The 20,439-nt window shown below is 37.7% G+C and overlaps 1 protein-coding gene across 9 annotated transcripts in view; it reads right to left on the minus strand.

The window, feature by feature from the left end:
• Positions 1-20,439, minus strand: part of Lin28b (lin-28 homolog B (C. elegans)) — a 109,698-nt gene that overhangs the window by 21,426 nt on the left and 67,833 nt on the right. The window lies entirely within an intron of this gene.

Genomic DNA, 20,439 nt, shown 5'->3' on the forward strand with positions numbered 1-20,439 from the left:
CCCAAAGCTGCCTAAGCTGGAAACACTGGGTGAGAAGATTCTGTCATGGAAGCTGCCTATAAGCTGGGCAGAAAATCTGGGGATACAGCTTTCCCAGGTTGTCAGCCATATTGTTGTGAGCTTTACAGCAATGCAGCTACTTCTGAGTCAACCATGCTCCTGTAAATAACTCCTCAACCAAGTTCCTATAAGTCAACCTAAAGAGCTAAACTTGGGTGGGATGTATCCTTGGTCTGCCACTGGTGTTCAATCAGGGATGACTAGACATTTATTCATATATCCTCAGGGAGAATCCCACAAAGGGTACAGACAGAATTGAACTCAAGATTCCTGCAGCAGCAGAATTCATGAACCAGGTTTCTGGAGACAAAGGCTATATGCAAAGGCATCTCCACTCCAAACCACAAATATTTCTGATTAAGCACTCTGCAAAACAGCAAGAAAGGCTTTATTATTTGAAGAGAGATAGACAGAGATGCCTGAGGTCAGACAGTGGTGGGAAGTACTGCCTAGCCAGAGCGTATAGAAACCACCTTGAAATTTAAATCCAGGAACATAGGAATTTACTTAATCACAGTGACCTTTGCCTTATTAAAAAGAGCCACACTTTAAGGAAAGGAAGGGCTAGTCTCCAGGACCCAGCAACAAAACCCAAATACATCTACCTTAACTTACAACAAAAGTAAAGCCAGAGCAAAACATGCAGTAATACCACAGCATATAGGCCAAAACTCAATGCCTTATAAAGTTAAAATAACCCATACAGTTTACAACCTATCAGTCCAACAGTTTGGATAGAATAGCAAATTACTAGACATAAAAAGCAGGACAAAGTAACCCATATTCCAAGGGAAAAACATTCAAGAGGCTCAAATTTTCTAAACAGGAAGAAAACGAAGCAAGAAAACAATCAAACACATCAAGACAGCTGTTATATACACACTCAACAACTTTAAAAAGAAGTGGAAAATTATGACAGAAAAGTTACAGAAATTTTAGACTTGAAAGTTACAATGCTTAAAATGAACAAACTTACTAATAGAGTAAAAATATCTAAGAAACTGAAAAGCAGTAATCTTGGGCTGCCAAGATGGGTCAGCTGATGAAAGTATTTGTCACAAAGCCTGACAACATGCCTTTGAGTTCCAGACCCCATGGTGGAAGGAGAACTGACTTCTGAAAACAGTACTCTGACCTCCACATATGTGTAAAGCATTCCTGTGTAGACACACAAACAAAATAAATAAATGAGGTTTTTTTTTAAAATAAGTCAGCAAACTTAAGGATTGGTGACAGAGGCATTGATAGAAACCGATTACAAAGAGAAGATTTTAAAAACAAAAACAGAGGTCAACTATGTGTGGTAGATGGCCCCACACCTAGAAGCAAATGAATGGCACAAATTGGACCTAACTAGTTATTTAAAAAACAAACAAAAAAGGACTCAGAGTTCAGCAGTGCAGAAGTCAGGGGGAGAAGTGAAGAGGTGAGTATGATCAAGATATATTATATACAGTTTTCAAAGAGCTAATTAACACATTAAGAACCAAGTGAAACCAAATAGGAGCTCTGTGATGTACGGAGCAATCATAAAATAGTCTGAGAAGTGCAATTAGCAGCTGGGAGGTGACAGGAGAGAGGGACAGAGAGGGTAGCAGGGGAAGCTGGGCATGGTGTTACACATCTGTAACGCAGGCAGGCAGGCTGAAACAGAAGTTTAGTCTGAGAGCTAAACAGCAAAACCTGCTTCAAAATAACAACAAAGCCACAGAAAACATACAAGACGTCCTTGATGACTGTGCTTCACACTGCCACTGCAGCCAAGCTGATAACTAGGATCAGGGCTGCTGCAGACCAGGTGGATGTCCACCCGTGGTCCATGCTGCTGTCAGAGACCACATTAGGGTCTGTGTTTCTTGTTGCTGCTGGAGACGTTGGATGTCTGTGGTCCGTGCTACCACTGGAAACCATACGGAAGTCAAAGATCTATGCTGCCAGTAGCTGTTATGGGTAAGGAAGCGTCTTCTGAAGTTGTTATCAATAACTGCAGAGTCATAACTGAAAATGAGAGACACTGAAGGCTTCTGTGACAACCTCTTTCCTCTCAAAAATCAACAAAAAGAAACAGTCCAGACAGGAAACTATTGAAGAAAGTCCTTAAAAACTCTGACTAAAATGTAGCTCTTCACAGATAATGGCTTCTGGGGTACAGGGGTGGTGTGCTTGGGAAGGACTACATTATCTTTAACAGCTTAGCCATTGGAAATTTGACCGTATTCCAGAGAGTATATGAGCAACACAAACTGGACCTGGTGTTTTGTTTTGTTTTTTCTTATTTTGGGAGAAGGCACAAGAATGGGAAGGTAGGCCTGGGAGGAAAGGAAGTGAGTGTGAAGGGTTATATTGTGTGGAATTCCCAAATGATAAAATATTATGTTGAGGTGGGAAACAGAATCTAAGAGCTAGAGGATGGGTAAATGTCTTAGTTAGGGTTTTCATTGCTGTAAAGAGACACCATGACTAAGGCAACTCTTATAAAGGCAAACATTTAACTGGAGCCGGCTCACAGTTCCAAAGTCCATTATCATCATGGTGGGAAGCAGGCAGACATGGTGCTGGAGAAGGAGCTGAGAGTTCTATACATTGATCCAAAGACCATAGAAGAAGACTGTGTGCCATACTGAGTATAGCTTGAGCACAGCAGACCTCAAAGCCCACCCCCACAGTGACACACATCCTCCACCAAGACCACACCTATATCAACAAGGCCATAACTCCTAATAGTGTCACTCCCTATGGCCAAGCACTCAAACACATGAGCTTATGGGGACCATACCTATTCACAGCACCCCAGGAGGAAAGCTGGGAGATACTGCTATGTGGGCATGATACAGCTGTTGCACTCCATCAAGTCACAGAGCAAGAACAAGTCAGTCAAAATTCCAGCATGGCTAGCAGACGAGATGCTGAGGCCCTGTCCCTAGCTAAGGAACTATTATCAGTTGATAGCTGCTGATGGAAAAGGAGAGTCATTTTACTTTGGACTGTGGCTACGAGTAGGTTGCCCATGTCCCAGTAGATAGGAGAATTAGTAATTGGAATCTGTGGGCTATACAAAAAAAAAAAAGTTTTGGTTTTTCTGAAAGAGGCCATGATGTTGAGAGGGAGATGTGTTGTTGGTAGCGTCCATGTGGGAAGTGCGAGGGAGTAAGGGGGAGGGTTAACTGTAAGTAAGAAACATTATACACATGCATGAACCTTTCAAATAAGGAAAAAATAAGAAAAGTTATGTGTATTATTTTTCTCAGAGCAATGCAAGCAAGATGATAATGACTGCACCTGATAAGTAGCAGCTTTACGTCAGCATAACACAAGCTGGAGCCCGCAATGGAGGAGTGTTCCTCTTTCTCCACATCCTCGCCAGCATCTGCTGTCACCTGAATTTTTGATTTTAGCCATTCTGACTGGTGTGAGGTGGAATCTCAGGGTTGTTTTGATTTGCATTTCCCTGATGATTAAGGATGTTGAACATTTTTTCAGGTGCTAATCAGCCCTTTGGTATTCCTCAGGTGAGAATTCTTTGTTTATCTCTGTACCCCATTTTTTAATGGGGTTATTTGAATTTCTGGAGTCCAGCTTCTTGAGATTCTTACCTGTTCCTTTTTCTCAGTCCCCTACCAGATTTAGGATTGGTAAAAATCCTTTCCCAACCTCTTAACAGACACTCTTAACTCAAAGGAAGGCAGAGAAAACAGCAATCACAGTTGAAAGTTAACATTCCCTTTTCCATAAGCAATAAAAGAGGAGACATTACACAGTAAGATGAAAATTTGGACTGCACTAACAAACAATACTATATAACTAACACAATAAAATAACGCACTCAATATTTTCTAAATACACAGAGCACTGCCCAGGGCAGACCACATCTAGAAAAGCAACTAATGTCAACAATTTTACCAAGTTGAAATCTTGCCAGAACATGTTTTCTGACTCCAATAAGGCTAATTCAGAAATAAGCAATACATACAGGTTTCAATGTATTTGAGCACCACACACTCTAACACATATAAAAAAATCATAAGAGATATTAAAATAAAAAACTCTAAAATGTTAAATTTTGTGGCATGTGCCTGAGACGTTAAGAGCTTTAGGCGTTTCTATCTCTGAAAAGTTCAAAACCTTAAAAATCAGTGTTTATTTAGAGAAGTTCGAAAGAAAATAGCAAAAGAATCTCAAATTAAGTAAAACAAATAAGAACAGAAACAACTGATGTGGAAAAACTAGAAAATTAAAGGTACCCCTGAAAGGCACATTTCCTGTGGAAATGAACTAGAAATACAAACGAGAAAAAGAAAAAAAAAATTACCAGTATCAGACATGAAAACTGGACCACTGCTCTACCTTACCGACATTAACAAGATAAAAAGGGCTGCGTGACAGCTCAGCAGTTGAATGTTTGCCAATCACAAGGCCCAAAGTTCAAGCCCCAGAAGATTGTAAAAGAATGTGATTGTTAATTCAGCTTGTTAACTCCAAGGGGTCCGGAATCATCCACAAGACAATCCTATTAAGAATTAACTAAAACTGATATTTACAGGTATGTATGATTTCACTCCTCTCCCCCTTACCACTCTGGATCTATTTGCTAGTTCTTGAACTTATATTTTAATACTGTGAAGTTGGGATGGACACGTGCTGGGATGTGTGTGGGAGGGCAAAAGGGAGCATGGAGAAAGACAGGATTTAGAAAAGTGATGGTATCCACGGATAAAATTATCAAAGAATAAACAAAAATATGTTTTAAAGACAAAAAAAAAAAATTACCTAAAGTTAGGTTAGCTTCTGGGCATGCCTGTGAAAAAGAATCCCAAGCAGATTAACTGAAGTGAGAAGAAGACACACCTCAAGTTTGTGACACCATTCTACAGGCTATAGGCACTTTTAAGGTTGGAATGAAAGCTTTTTGCATTATGCGGTGGCTATGAGCCTATGAGATACAGGTGAAAGCTTATAAAGTGATGCATTTTGGTGTCAAAGTGGAAAGGAGTAGATTGGTTAATTTTGATGTCGACTTGATGGGATCTAAAGTCAACTTGATGTGATGCAAGTTTGTAAATATGCCTGTGGATTTCTGGGTCTTCAATTTCATTCCACTGATCAACATGTCTGGTATAACCAAAATGCCATGTTGTTTTTATTGCCATAGCTCTGTAGTAGAGCTTAAAATCATCAAAGGGTGCTGGTCAAACTGGATGGTTGCCTGTAAATGAATAAAAATCGATCTATACTCATCACCCCACACAAAACTGAACTCCAAATGGATGAAGGACCTCAAGATAGGACCATATACCCTGAATAGGACAGAAGAGAAAGTAGGGAGTAGGTGTGAACTCATTGGCACAGGAAAGAACTTTCTGAACAGCACACAACAGCACAAGCATTACGACTGACAATTAACAAACGGGACCCCAGGAAAGCTAGATGGTGTCCTTTACAGCAAAGGACACCATCATTCCTGCAAAGTGGCAATCTACAGAAAGGGAAAAGATCTTAACAATCTGATAGAGAGTTAATATCAAGAATATATAAGGAATAAGAAACAAGAACAAAACAAAACAAAAAAATGAACATCAAGAAAACTAATAACCAGATTTGAAAACAGGATATAAGTTAAAGAGTAAGTTCTCAAAAGATGAAACACAAATGGCTGAGAAACACTTTTTAAATGTTCTAATTTCTTAGCTATCAGGGAATAGCAAATTCAAACTACTTGAGTTTTCTTACACCAGTCCAAATGGTCAAGAGTAATAAAACACGAGAGCAAGTGCTGGTGAGGATGCAAGGAAAGGGGACGTGGTTCCATTGCTTGGGGGACTGCACACTGGCAGAGCCACTACAGAAATCAGTGTGGCAGTTCCCTAAAAGCTGAAAATTGGTGTACCACAAGACCCACCTACACCCCTTGATATAAATGCTATTAGATTCCCAATGGAATCTCTTCTCACTACAGAGAGAGTTGTACATACATGTTCATTGCTGTTCTCTATATTATAGCCAGAAATTTGAAACAGCCTAGATGTTCATCAACCATTATATATCATTAGATGATAATGAAAATATGGAACATTTACACAGTAGAACATTATTCAGTTATTAAGAAAAAGAAATTATGAAATTAATAGGTAAATGAATAGACATAGAAGCGATCATCCCAAGTGAGGTAACCCAGATCCAAATGGAATCTTCCAAGGAAGGGGAAGTAGAATACAGTGTCGCAAAGAGATAAAGGGAGGAGGAAAGCAGGGTAAAGGAGGAACTAAGGGGAGGGACAAATAACACCAATAGCCTTTTAAAGTGTGATATGGAAACCTACTACTGTAGCGGCTTCCTAAAATACATGAAAAAAATTAAATGTAACCACATATAATGGAGTTGACAATGCCCTAACTGGGTATCACATACCACCTATTAAGATGTCCAGTGCCAGAAACGGATTATATCATGTTGCATCATTGGTCAAAGGGATTCCGCAGACAACCCAACCCCCAAAATCACAGGCTATTGCCAAAGCTATTGGTTATTCTCCATAAGCTGTTGCTAATTTACTATTGCTAAAGACACAACTAACTGATGTCATTAATTTGAAAGCAAGCCAGCCAGCAGCCAGCCAGAGACGTTGAGCTGATGCCAAACTAGAAAATTTACCCCTACTGACTATTCATGGTGGTGGAAGAAGGTACTCTGCAGGCTCCTGGAGTAGAAAAGTAATCACTTTTACCCAGCTACAAACCCTTTCACCTATAACACACACCTGTCTGCAATTGTATTCACTGGTTTTGTGTGTCAACTTGACACAAGCTGGAGCTATCACAGAGAAAGGAACCTCCCTTGAGGAAATGCCTCCATGAGATCCAGCTGTTAGGCATTTCCTCAATTAGTGATTAAGGGTGGGAGGGTGGGTTCTATAAGAAAGCAAGTTGAGCAAGGTAGGGGAAACAAGCCAGTAAATAACATCCCTCCATGGCCTCTGTATCAGCTCCTGCTTCCTGACCTGCTTGAATTCCAGTCCTCAACAGCAATGTAGAAGTATAAGCTGAATAAACCCTTTCCTCCCCAACTTGCTTTTTGGTCATGTTGTTTTGTACAGGAACACAAACCCTGACTAAGACAGCAACATATACTGGGATACCATAGTGACACAAATGGAAGTAACCACTTTTTGATTAATTTTAAGGCCCAGTCTATGAAATGAAACTCATATATTACACAGCAAAAATGGCCAAGAACCTGAGATCAGATAGGTATAGACCTACTGTTATTAGTCTGTTAAAGGAATAGCAATAAAATCACTTGAACTTTTATACTGTCAAACACAAAGAACAGAGCATTGTTCAACCCTCAATAGGGAAGCTTTTTCTAGCAGTAGATGGTGATTAACATAACAGGGAAATAAGCAGAGAGACTCTGGAACACTCATCTCTAAATGTGATGATGTATGTCTTTATTAAACGTCTCCCCTCAAGGTTCAGGGAACGCTGAAGAAGGGTAATGACTGTAAGAAATGGAGGTGGTAGATGACTCCAAGGAAACAATGTCTTCCAGACCTAACATGACTGCTACAAATCTGAACCTAGAGACCATGACAGCATACACAAGGTCAGCAAAGGTTCACATCAGACAAAATTAGTGCTGAGAAGAAGCAGGCATAAATTCTGACCCCAGAATCTCCTTGCAATAGATACCTGCTAGGAAAGGGAAATTCAGTTGTCTCCAATCAAGTGACACTGGATACACTACCTACACTCCAGGGCAGGCCCATGCCCAGTAGTTGGCCAACACAAAACAGCCTCCATCATTGTGTTGCATTCTTTTGTATGTGCGCTACGTATTTTGGCTTAATGATTTTCTTTACTTTAGGCTGTCTATTTTGATTTTCACTTGGGGGTATTTTGTTATTGTTTTTCCTCCTCCTTCCCTCATTGAGAGAAAGAACATGAAATTAGGTGGGTAAGGTGATGGTGAAGATCTAAAAGTAGTTGGAGGAGGGAAAACATGATAAAATACACTGTATAAGAATGTTAAATGAAAATTTAAAAGAAGATTTTAAAATTGTAAGACTCAGCTGTAAGTTGTCTAGGGACACATAAAGCATAAAAATATGGCAAGAAAACGGAAGAAGTAATAATCAATTTGTGCTTCTCATACCAATTTTATATGGTGAGTCCCAATCCTGGTGTGACTTATTTATGGACAGACCACTTAAAAAAACTACATGGAACTCAATAAGCACTTAATAAAAAGAGGAAGAGACATGAGAGTTTGTGTTCAGAGAAAAGAAATGAGACTGTGAAAACACCAGGGAAATAAGTCATGGATGCACACACCAACTCATGGTTGTACACACCAAGACATGGATGTACACACCAAGTCATGGATGCACACACCAAATTATGGACGCACACACCAAGTCATGGATGCACACACCAAGTTATGGATGCACACACCAAGTCATGGATGCACACACCAAGTCATGGATGCACACACACCAAGTCATGGATGCACACACCAAGTTATGGATGCACACACCAAGTCATGGATGCACACACCAAATCATGAACATCCAGTTTCTGTAACTGTGAGAAAAACAAACATCTGCTATAAAACAAACAACATTATATGGTATGTGTTATTTTTAAGTTTTATAGAATATTCTTGTATTATTTCTATAATAATAAAGATATGGTTGGATAAACAAGCTAAAAGAGTTGGAAAAAGCCAAACAGTATATTAAAATATTCATGAAAAATACATTTTAATTCAGTAAGTCAATTTTATATACACTCCAAAAGCTGTAATAACAAGAATCTGATGGTTCTGAACTTCAAAAAGCTCACCCAAATTGCCATCCCTAGCATCTCTTATGTCTTTTGGACTTCATAAGATCTAAAGAATCCTTATGGATGTACATCATTGACCACTTCTCTCCAAACCTTAGTAGACTGCCCAATTTTTACTTAAACTGCATTATTAATAAATTATAACACCCTGGCTCATATGGTGCACGCACGTGCATGCGCACACACACACACATACACACTCACTCTCAGACGTGACCTGAAATAAAACCTGAAAAACCAAATTTAAAAAACCATTATCCCCACTGAGACCCTGCTCTTCCAAAGGACAGAGGTATGTAGAGAGGCTAGCTACTTCCTTTGCCCCTCCATCATCCTCATCTCTTTAAGCAAAAAGTTATTTTGTTGCAGTTATTACAGTGTATATAAAATTTAGTTATTGCAGTTTTTTAAAGTATATACAAAATTGACTTACTGACTTAAAATGTATGGCCTCACAAGTATAGACACCATACCTTCCAAACACAGCTTCAAGGAGAGCCAAAAGCCAGCTCTATGATCACATTAATAGTGAAAAAAACAGGCTGGTGAGATGGCTCAGAAGGACAGAACACTTGCAGCCAAGTCTGATGACCTAAGTTCAATCCCCTGGACCCACTCATTAGAGGGAGAGCCGATCCCTCCAAGTCATTCTCTGGCCTCCACACACACAGGTACAGATGTACCTAATTACATGCATGTAGCTAAAAATAATGAAAAGCTTGTAATGGAAAGAACACAATGAAGAGCAATAATCCATACAAAGTAATCTGAGGGAGAATGCTGCATGTTTCTAGAAAATATAGTTTCTATTGGCATGTGGAGTTAATTTACCACAAAGTTAGTTTGGAATAAGAGGATATTCTCTGGGGCTAAAAACATGGTTTTAAGATGCCAAACAGAATTGAAAAAAACAATGATAAAAGACAATGACAACAGAGGTCTTGGCTGATATTCTAAAGGAACTCAATTGACATTCAAAAGAAATACAGCAAAAAAAGCAAGACAGGTTATGGAAATACTAGGAAAAAGGTCAAAACTAAGGACTAATTTAGGAGCACAGGTGAACTAGTCAGCAAAGAGTAAATCAGGAAGAACAGAAACAAACAACATGGGCAGTTTCTTTTTCTTCTTCTTCTTTTTCTTTTTGTTTTTTCAAGACAGGGTTTCTCTGTGTAGCCCTGGCTGTCCTGGAACTCACTTTGTAGACCAGGCTGGCCTCCAACGCAGAAATCTAAAGACATACTGAAGTAAACACACAGAACTGACAATATGCAGTAGAATGTGGGATGAAGGAAGGTGGTGTGCTGACAAACCCCAGGATGGCTCTCTGTCTGGTGATAGCCTGCCACTGGATTCTGAGAAGGCTGTTGATGTGTATGATAAAACAGTGTTCCCATTAAGTTCTCATCAGAGAATGATACGTCTTTTTGAGAACCATGTCCACTTTATCTTTGCTGCTTATGGTCTGCATGGGGCTAATGTGACTCCCCAGCATATTGAATAGACCAGAGGATGGCACTGTATTCTAGATCACTAAAATCAATGCTGGGCTTCTGTCAGAATTGCTGGGAATTAAACCCCTCTCAATACTATGATTGAGCACTTACATCCCTATGTGCCTAAGACCAATTTTTATTTGACTTAAAAAGCTTCATCCCTACATCCTTAAATCAAGGGGGGGGGTGCACAATGTTTGTGTATCAAAATTCTGTGGAAAACTTGCTGGAAACACCAAGGTCCCATGGGACATGAGAGCTCTACTATTCATGCACCATGTTCACAGCCCTGGATACTAACCATTTTTACTCACCCCCATCAATGATGTGCTTTCTCTCCGAAAAGCAAGGGAGATGTCTGATTTGTTTCCCTTACTAACTCAGTTTAAAATAACAACCAGCAGAACAAAGCACTTTTAAAATGACTGTTCTTCACCAGACAGCAGTAGTACATGCCTTTAATCCCAGCACTCAGGAAGCAGAGGCAGGTGGATCTCTGTGAGTTGAACGCCATACTGGTTCAGGACAGCCAGTGCTGTCCCAGAGAAACCCTATCTCAAACTCACCCCCCAAACAAAACAAAACAAACAAACAAAAAAAAAAACCACATACAAACAAAATAGAATACACTCCATTGACTTTTTTCAGATTTAATCCTTGTTCTCTGTTTATTTTAGCTATACGAACAATTCATTATGTATCTGTATGCATGTGTAAGTATGTAAAGAAAAAAATGTGTGTGGCAGTCAGCAGACAAGCTCAGCCATCATTCTTTAGGTACTATCCAGTTTGTTTTTTCTTTGTGTGTGTGTGTGTGTGTGCTCATAGGTGCTTGTGTAGCAAGCTCATGTGGGAAGGTCAGAGGACAACAATAGATGATTGGGTTTTCTCCTTCTACTACATTGGTTCTGGGGATCAAACTCAGGTTGCCAGATTTGTCGACAAGTACCTTTATTCACTGAGCCATGTTGATGACCCAGGTATAACTTTCAGAGTTGGCTTTCACCTTCCATGTTGCTGAGTCAGGGTTTCTTTTGCTTCTGCTCCTACACTGTGCACTCCAGGATAACCAGCTGTTATTCTTCTGTCTCTGCCTCCTCTAAAGTGCTAATATTACAGGTTACCAAGCATCTGGCTTTTTACTTGAGTTCAAGAGACCAAACTCAAGTCACAAGATTTTTATGCTTTTTACCTGCAGCCCCCCTACCTTGTTTTGAGCATTCTCTCACTGGCCTGGAACTTCCTGAGTAGGCAGGGCCACCACCTAGCTACTGAGTCACAGGGATTTATCTGCTGGTTTCTAACACCCTGGAATTATGAACACACAGCTCCACATGATTTCGTAGGTTGGTTCTGGGAATCAAACTCAAGTCCTCAGGTTTACAAGGCAAGCCCTCAAAGTATACATAACTTTAAAAATCTAACATGTAAAAATGTATGTTTTTTAAAAGGACATTATATGGAAACCTGCTGATGATGAATCTGATTTTACAAAAATAGTAGTCTGCTTTACCTAATTACTACTTCCAACAAGTATATGAAGAAATTGTTACATGTTATAAATTATTAATATAAAATTAATATAAATTATCTTATTATAGTAACAAAATAACATTTTGACAGCAGTGCATGCTCTTAATCTATTTAACAAAACTGAGAATGTTAAATTCTACTATAAATGTAGAAGAATATCTGAGAGCTCTTTAGCTTCATGAGAGCAGAATTAGCTTTGTCTTTCATTACTGGAGCTTTAGCCAGTCCCCTGTGTTTCTTGAAACTGAAATATAAGGCTACTATTTCAGTGGAGGGATTTAACAGCACATAGGGAAATTTTTGTTGACTAATATTCAATTTGACCATACATTATTCTGTTCTGAAAAAAAAAACCTGGATACCACAACTATGAGATATGATACATAAGAATTTATGACTAATTTCTAACATGTAAACAGTGCCATCATGCTTCTCCTAACAACATGCCTAAGGACAGTCCCGTGGTAGTGGGCTATTATTCTAGTGATAAAACACACATAGTTATTACTAGAGCCTACATATATTTCCTTTTTCACAATGATCTTGTAGTTTAAGTTATCCATCTCTCATCAGAACTTTACACTGAAACAATGCAGTTCATATTGTCCTTCCAATGCTATTAGTTAGATTGCTTCCATTTGTTTTTTCCATACAGACATTATACATTTATCACACTTAAAACAAAATGATGATCAGAAAATCGACTTAAAATTCTGCTTGCTCGCCACTTGGCGTCTGACCATTCCCATTAGAGGTCTGGGGAGACCTCTGCCACACCGAGATGAAGCTCAGCCCCACACAGTGTCTGGCAGAGGGTGATGAGAACGGCACATTGTCTGCCTAGTCTGCACAGAGGTCACAGCAGGGAGAGCATCTGCTAAGAGAATGTGAATGGAGGAAATGACGGTAATTGCCTCATTAAAGAACGCTGGTCAAATCATCACAAGAAAGGACAGAAAACCCACCTAAAAATTAGGTCTATAATAGACATTTGGGGTTAGAATTTTTAAAAGTGCAAAAAAGAAAAAAATTGAGAGACTTGGGTATACTATTGTTTTTTTTGTTTTTTTGTTTTTTTAAACTTTCATGGGTGCTCCATAGTTTAACAAAAACATGGAAGCAACATCAGTTACCCAGCTGTAGCCGTTAGTAGTTGTTCAGAGTATGGATGCAAATTCACAGCTACCCAGGGTACAAATGGAAAATGAAGGGCTGTGGGAAATCTCTAACAAAGGATCAACACACGAATTCTGAAATTACTATACGAGAAGCAAATCATTAGATAGCTTAAGAAATGCTTTTAAAGAGGCAGGATATAAAGCTTTAAACAGCACACTCAAAAAGACAAAGCAGGAGAAAAGAACAAATTGTCTCAATGCTTGCTTTTTCTTCTATTTTCTACTCCCAACTTAAGGAAAAAAAAAAAAAAAACAAAACAAAAACGTCGATTTTCCTTGCAATTCATCAGTGTGTACCCAGAGCTGCAGTTCAGGAACTTTCAATTCTGAGGCAGTAGAAGTACATTATTTATCTAACATTATTAATAAGTATTTTATAGTAAATATTTAAAAATGTGGGTTTTTCAAAATAAATATCCAAACTAGTCATAAATTAAACTAAACTGCTATTGACACATTATTTTACATTTCCTGATATTTTGAAGTTAAGTTGTATGAACTTCATCTATATCATACAGCCTAAATGTAGCATGATATAATAATACCCTAAAGTTAAACATTTTTTCCGAATCTAACAGGCATGGTAAAATTAGCTTGTTATACCCATAAGCCAGGTTTAAAATAAGCGAGCTATTTGATGACTTTGATGTTTTGCACCCAAAATGTGCTGGCTAATTTTTCCATCCCATTTACCATTCCAGTCTTTAAAGTGCCTTAATCTCCTGCCCTCAGATGTTGATCTTGTAAGAATAGGGGTCATAGGTCAGAATAGACAGACCTCAAAGGATCTGGCCTATCAATTCATGCCTGAAAGATTTCTCTGCCACAATAGGAACCTACTAAACAGCAAATTCCTAAATCTAATCACAGAAGTATCAGGGTGAAACAGTTATTTATTGGAATCCGTTGATTTACATTTTTTTTCAAACATCTCTAGCATCTAAATAGCACTGAATTTTCTTTTGGAAATAGGTTTTGTGATATAGTACATGTGAAATAATACCACTGAAGGAGTTCTTAGAGTAAAACAACAGAGTCTAAGCATCGGCTTATTATTTTCAGGAATGCTATTAAGATTACAAAAGCCGTAGCATTAGATTTCCCACGTAAAGTAACTAGAAACCTCCAAATTATCCTGTGGAGATAATGAATGGGAACATTCTAGCAGCGCAGAAGTGGACTGAGGGAAGAGCTACCACCACCCAATTCACAGCTCTCCTGTTCTGATGAAGAGGGTGCCCTGCAAACACTTTGCATGTGAAAAATAAAACATACAGCTCTTCACTAGGCAACATCTGCTGAATTTCCTAAATCCAAATCTCTTCCAAAACTTTCTTATAAATTTAAAATAATCTGAGTCCAATTACGCATGATTGTATAAAATCAACTATCATATATCTCCATGTAAAAAACCAGGAGTGTGTGCACGTGTGTGCTTAACTCTTCTGAGTTTAAATTAAGTATCATATAATTAGATTCTATTTATACTCAACCTGGTCTTTTTGGCCAAAAAGACAACATATCATAATATGTCATTTCAATATTGACCTACCAAGCATGCCAAATTTGGAAACAAGCATAAATAAAAACCATCCTGAACTAAAGACTCTTAATAGTAAGAAATAAAGGGATTTTCTGCCTTTCTACTCAAAAAACCTTAGCAATTAATATTCTTTAGAAACAAAATACTACTTTAAGTTATGTAGAAGATGAAAAAGTACTCATGTGCTAATATAGTTTAAAAATTAAATATTACATCACATTAATTGGAAGCACTGGAATATTCTTATTTTTTAAAATATAAATTACTTTAAAAAAATCTAAGTCACCACTCCTGAAAAAGTCTTTCCATAATTATCAGAGTATGGTTGGATCAGAAGATGTGGAAGGTTAAGGGGAACAAAGACAACAGTCACTGTGCTAGGGACGGGACAGAATTACAAGAGGGAAAAAGCGAAACCGTAAGCAGACAAGTCCCAGAAACAGATGTCTATACCCACAGACACATCTTCCCAACATGAATTCACTACAAATGTTCTTAAAAGTCACATATGTGTCATTTACTAGTTATTTATCAAGTCACTTCATCTGCACAAAGATTTCTAGACCAATTTTGTCACTGCTGCCAGTCAGTTTAGTCATTCCACAAATCTGTATAAACTAAAACTTTATGATGAAATAGTTCATTCCAAAATGTAGTTTGACAGAATTGTGTCATGTAAATACAATGGCAGACAAAATAATCAGTTTATTAGCCTACCTAAAATCTGTTAAAATTGACTTCTTTTTTCATAACAAACTGTGTTCTTTAGAAAAGACTAGGCTCGTTCTTAAGAACAAAGCATTAGGTCTCTAATTTTTCACCAGCCACCTCCGGTTTATAATGAGGAAAGCAACAGGGTTTTCTTATTCTTATGCTTCTGAAGATGAACAGAAAACAAACTAAGTCGTAAATACAAAATTATTTTATCTAACATTGTAAGGAATCTTTTCTAATATGGAAGACTTAAGTATACAGAATGAACACTCTAACAGATTGTATCTGAATGATTCCTATGATTCATACACAAAATGAATCAATCTAAACATTACACCAGATACAAAGCTAACTCTAAATGAACTAAACAGATGAAAACATACAACTATAAGAATAACAAAAACAAACCATCCTACCAGAGAAACATAGGAGAAGATACTGTGATCTGGTGTTAAGCAAAGAATTCTATCTATCCATCCATCCATCCATCCATCCATCCATCCATCCATCCATCCATCTTTTGTTTATTTTTTTGAGGCAGGGTTTCTCTGTGTAGCCCTGGCTGTCCTGGAATGCACTTTGTAGATCACGCTAGCCTCAAACTCACCAATCTGCCTGCCTCTGCCTCCAAAGCACTGGGATTAAAGACATGCACCACCACATCCAACTTTCAAGGAAAACATTCTTAAGCATGACATTAAATGAAGACTAATTAAACTTTCTTCATCAGAATAAAAAACCTTTACTTTATAAGATTATTTATGAGAGAGGAAAACAAGCTACAGAATAGAAAAATATTGGAAAATATTTATCTGGCAAATGTCCTGCATCTACAGTGTATATTAAAAATTCTCAGAGTACTACCGAGAAAATAAATAACTCAGAAAAAAATGGGCAAAAATACAAACAGTTCATCAGAGGATAAATATAATAGCATCAAAATACCATGTTCAGCATCAGCAGCCATTACTGAAATGAAATTCTAACCACTACAATTTACCCTAATTATAACCATGACCACTATATATAGAGTAGCAAAACTTAGGTTCACTTGAAAAGCATCAACTATTGGCAAATATGCATAGCAGGTGGCTCACATACTTCTGACAAGAATGCAGGAGAATATGATCCTTCTATAAAGACAAAGTTAAACACACATCCATGACCACTGAAATCCCACTCCAAAACTGAAGACTAATATTCACAAAAACCTGTACATGAATCTTTTTAGATTCTGTTCGTAACTGTCCCAGCTAGAAAATACCCACAATACCTCCACAGAAGAATTAGACAGACACTGTTAGAGCCTCATAACATAATACTAGGCAACAACATAAAAGAATGTACTACTGATACATTCAACATTGCAAATGTACTACTGATACATTCAACATCTCAGATAAATTTCAAAAGCATTATAATAAAAGAAAATGGAAAATTTAAAAGGTTGTGAAACATATCTGTTCATATGCCATTCACAAAAACAAAATCAATAACAATATGTAATACCATGTTATTGGTTATCACAGTTATAGATTAGGGATGGGTAGCTATAAACAGCAGTGTGGAGTTTTTATTGGGGGGAGGGGTTACTGACTGTTCTGAGTAAACCTTGATGGTCAGAGGGGTAATGTAGATGTATAAGCATTCACAGGACTGTGCATAAAAGGAAAAATGGTTATTTATGACAAGTTGATAAGTAAAATCAACATTCCCAATAAGCAAAACATACAAAGATGTACTAATATTAATTTTTCTCTTCAAAAGTTTTTAACTGGAATTCTGCCTTTTTCTGCTTCAGTGAACCAATGCAACTTACCTACTGTCATTTTTTTTTAAGTATCCAGCATTAAGACCAAGGCCTTGTACATAACAAGGCAAGAACTTCCCCACAAATCCATGTCCTCAGCCCTAACATTCTTTCAAATTTTTGAAAACTCTAAGTTCAAAACTTGCTTAAGGGATATCATAGGAACCTATTAAACAGGTATTGAAGCTATTAAGAAGATGTTGCTAGAAGTGGAAATTTGAGCACTGGAGTCAATAAAGATTCTATAGATTATAAATCATGGGGAAATATAGAAACTAATGGCTCTGACTAAGAAATAAATGAAAAACTTTCAGTGTAATGAAGAATGGATGACTTGATGTCTTAAGACATCTTCCCCGCAACAAAATGCTTACTACTTACAAAATGAAGTGGAGAAGTTTGCCCCATAACATTTTGGTCACATGGTTAAAATTAAAAATTATCACTTAATAAAACTTAATGCCACTGTGGCATCTGATGACAGAATAGCACACAACATGACTGCTGTGACAGCCTTACTGAAAATGAATAACCTCAATCTATCTTTGAAGGACTAGCACACAAACACAAACTACAATTTGGATTCACCCCAGTGCTTCAAAACTCACACCTTTCATTCTTTTATTGACTTTAAGTGAATAGGCAGACAGAAATAATTTGGTTAAATTCAAGTTTCAAAAAACTTAGCACAGTACTCCTAATTTATAAGCAATGTAAGAGTAAGAGAAGCAAGTTTAGGAACAGTGGAATGAATCTATTTGATGGATTCAGCATTTGGGGTCCATTTCCAAGACAACTAACTCCGTCTGTTTAAGTTACTGTCACAGACTATTCCTGAAACAATGAACTATGTAGGGAAGTACTGCTCTAAATAGCATGACATCTAAGGCATAAGAATGAACTAAAGCATGTTTGTGTGTGTGTGTCTAAAATTACATTTGTTTAGCTACTGTGGGTGTACATGTTGTAGGCTCATGTGTGCATGCAGGCCATGGAGCGAGTATGAAGACATGAGACAACTTGTAGGATTTGGTTCTATCCTTCTATCATGTAGGTCTCATGAATCTTGGGTGGTTCAGCCACCTCAACAGTTGTTTCACTTTTGAAACAGGGTCTCATATATATATCCCAGACTATTCTTAAATTTGATATACAGAGAAGGGAGGACCTTGAATCAGTAGATCATCAGACCTCTGTATCTGGAATAGAGATGTAGAGCTGGAATTATAGTGTATACAATGAAGCTTGTTTTTGCAATGCTGGGGATGGCTCAGGAGTTCATGCTTGCTAAACAAGCACACTACCAACTAAGGTATATCTCGTGCTCCCAAATACATGTTCTTTATCTGTTGTCTGTTTTTTGTTATTTTTTTTAAGTCATAAAACACAAGTTTTGGACAATGAGGAATATGTATGTATGTATGTATGTATGTATGTATGTATGTATGTGTGTGTGTATTTTGCAGTGCTTGGAATCAAACCCAGGGCTTTGAGCACGGTAAGCAAGCACACTACCACTGCACAGCTACATGTCTCCAGCCCTACGAGATGTTAACATGGACTATTACCTATTAGGGAATGCATTATACTTATTTTGATAAGTGGGAAAGTACTATGGAATTTGTAACACATTTTACAATGTACACTATATGAAGTGTATTTTACTATAGAATGTAACATCAATATGGAGGAGTGCTGACTGCATTGCTTTTTCTACTTCCCTGTGTTTTGAAAATGTTCATGCTAAGAAGTAAAGTAGAAGAAAATAATAATCATAGAATGTATTGCTGACAATATAACAAATTAATCCCAAAGCAGCTAGTTTAAGATACAATAACACGGGCTGGAGAGATGGCTCAGTGGTTAAGAGCACTGACTGCTCTTCCAGAGGTCCTGGGTTCAATTCCCAGCAACTACATGGAGGCTCACAACCAGCTGTAATGGGATCTGATGCCCTCTTCTGTTGTGTCTGAAGACAACAACAGTGCATTCATATATATATAATAACTAAATAAAAAAAAGATACAATAACAATAAAATAAAGTAAAATAAAAAGGGAAAATAAACATACAGAAGCACTATGAAATTCAGAACATTTTATAAGACTTTTTTTTGGTTGTGTCACACATTTTGGAATAAGCATGAAATTTGATTAAAAAGTCTTATAATAATTATTTTGTTTCAGAAAGTACACATGACTAATATTCATTGAAGAAATCAATAGTCATCAAAGCTCTCAAAAAACAAACCACTGCCTTAGTAATTTTCATAGCCATTAGTTGATAAAACCCATTTCTTTACTTTTTATATATACTCTTCTATGTATATGTATGTGGTATGTACACATATGTATGCAGGTGTGTAGGATTGCAGATACATATGTGTGAATCCGTGTGGAAGCCCAGGGTTGAAAAGGGGTCTTTTTTATTATGCTCCCCCTTTTTATTTGACGCAGGAGCTCTCAACTGAACTAGAGTCCACTGATTCAGAATCTAGCTAGCCTGCTTGCTCTAGGGACAAACTGGGCACTGGAATTACAGGCAGGCCACCACACACACACACAGCTTTTATATGGGTCCAGGAGAAATGGACTCTGACTGTCAAGCTCTTTAAATACTCAGCCATCTTCCTATCCCAAGTTCTACTTCTTGCTACCTTACTGTTAAATCTGTCCTCATTCTCCTCAGGGGTCCCCGTGCTTATGTGAACATTCTGTTGGAGGACTCCTTATATTTGTTGCTGTTTTGATTGAAACAGGGTCTCACTATGTAGCCCTAGCTGGCCTGTAACTTCCTGTCTAGATCACACTGGCCTCAAGTTTACAGTGTTTTCAAATGCTGGGATCGTAACACCTCATCTGGACTGTTTTTCTAATATTTTATAAAAAGTGACACGGGGAAAACTAGAGTTGCTGAATCTGGTGACAAGGATTACAGCATCTTGAACAGAACAAGAGTGGGACTCATCAAACATCAACTGTGTCAGTGTTAACCAGAGTAAGACAATAGATGTCAGCAACTAGAACAGTAACCATGAAGTCTGTGCTGGTGAGAGGAAACACAACAGGCTAACTTTACTCTAAATTCATGTCTACTAATCTAGTGAGTTTCCAGTACAGCCTTGAAATCTTTTTTTTTTTTTTTTCTCACAATGTGTATACCTTCTTTCTTGGTAAGTCTGTGCACCGAGCAAGCAGAATAAAATGGCACAATAGGTCATCTAGTCCATCTTCATATCTACTTACCTGTCTGGAGGTCAGGCAGAT

Source organism: Mus musculus, chromosome 10 (assembly GCF_000001635.26).
Source record: "Mus musculus strain C57BL/6J chromosome 10, GRCm38.p6 C57BL/6J".
In the NCBI taxonomy this organism is placed as follows: domain Eukaryota; kingdom Metazoa; phylum Chordata; class Mammalia; order Rodentia; family Muridae; genus Mus; species Mus musculus.